Source organism: Schistocerca nitens, chromosome 7, assembly GCF_023898315.1.
Source record: "Schistocerca nitens isolate TAMUIC-IGC-003100 chromosome 7, iqSchNite1.1, whole genome shotgun sequence".
Lineage (NCBI taxonomy): Eukaryota > Metazoa > Arthropoda > Insecta > Orthoptera > Acrididae > Schistocerca > Schistocerca nitens.
Window position 1 is genome coordinate 212310289 of NC_064620.1, and position 783 is coordinate 212311071.

General features: G+C 39.3%; 1 non-coding gene across 1 annotated transcript; it reads left to right on the forward strand.

Moving 5' to 3' along the window:
* The first annotated feature begins 411 nt into the window (after nucleotides 1-411).
* On the forward strand, nucleotides 412-518 carry LOC126196806 (U6 spliceosomal RNA). Its single transcript, XR_007539246.1, has one exon. It is a non-coding gene; the product is annotated as a U6 spliceosomal RNA (small nuclear RNA).
* The last annotated feature ends 265 nt before the right edge of the window (nucleotides 519-783 follow it).

Below are 783 nucleotides of genomic sequence, written 5' to 3' on the forward strand. Positions count from 1 at the left end.
TAAGCTATTAGTTTTTCTTTAATGGCGTCTTTAATTTCTGTGTTCCAAATTCTGAATCTTTTTTTCCCTTTTACCAAGTGCTTCTGAGGCTGCTTCACTGACGCTAGTTTTGATATTATTCCATTCTGTATTGATGTCATTATTGACTGGTAGTGAAACAAGCTTTTCTTGGAGTATGTAGTGATAAAGTTTCTTAAGGCATGCCTCATGTTGTGGCATGTTCTGAACTCTGGCATTTATACCGAATCCCCTGCCTCTTTCAAATTTACTCTCATTTCGTCCTCACGCCCGCAGAAGCCTTCAGTGTTCCTTTTCCACCTCTCTTCCTCTTTATTTACGAGTAGACTTCCTCTCGTGCTCTTAATTTTGCAACACTTGCTTTTAATTTCATCGAAAGTTGTTTTGTTTTTTATACTCGCTTCGGCCGTACATATGCTAAAATTGGAACGATACAGAGAAGATTAGCATGGCCCCTGCGCAAGGATGACACGCAAAATCGTGAAGCGTTCCACTTTTTTTTTTTTTTTTTTTTTTTTTTTTTTTTTTTTTTTTTTTTTTTTACAAAGGAAGTAGGTTACTGTACACTTGTTCGCCCACTGGTTGAATACTGCTCACCAGTGTGGGATCCGTACCAGATAGGGTTGATAGAAGAGATAGAGAAGATCCAACGGAGAGCAGCGCGCTTCGTTACAGGATCATTTAGTGATTGCAAAAGCGTTACGGAGATGATAGATAAACTCCAGTGGAAGACTCTGCAAAGAGCTCGGTACGGGCTTTTGTTGA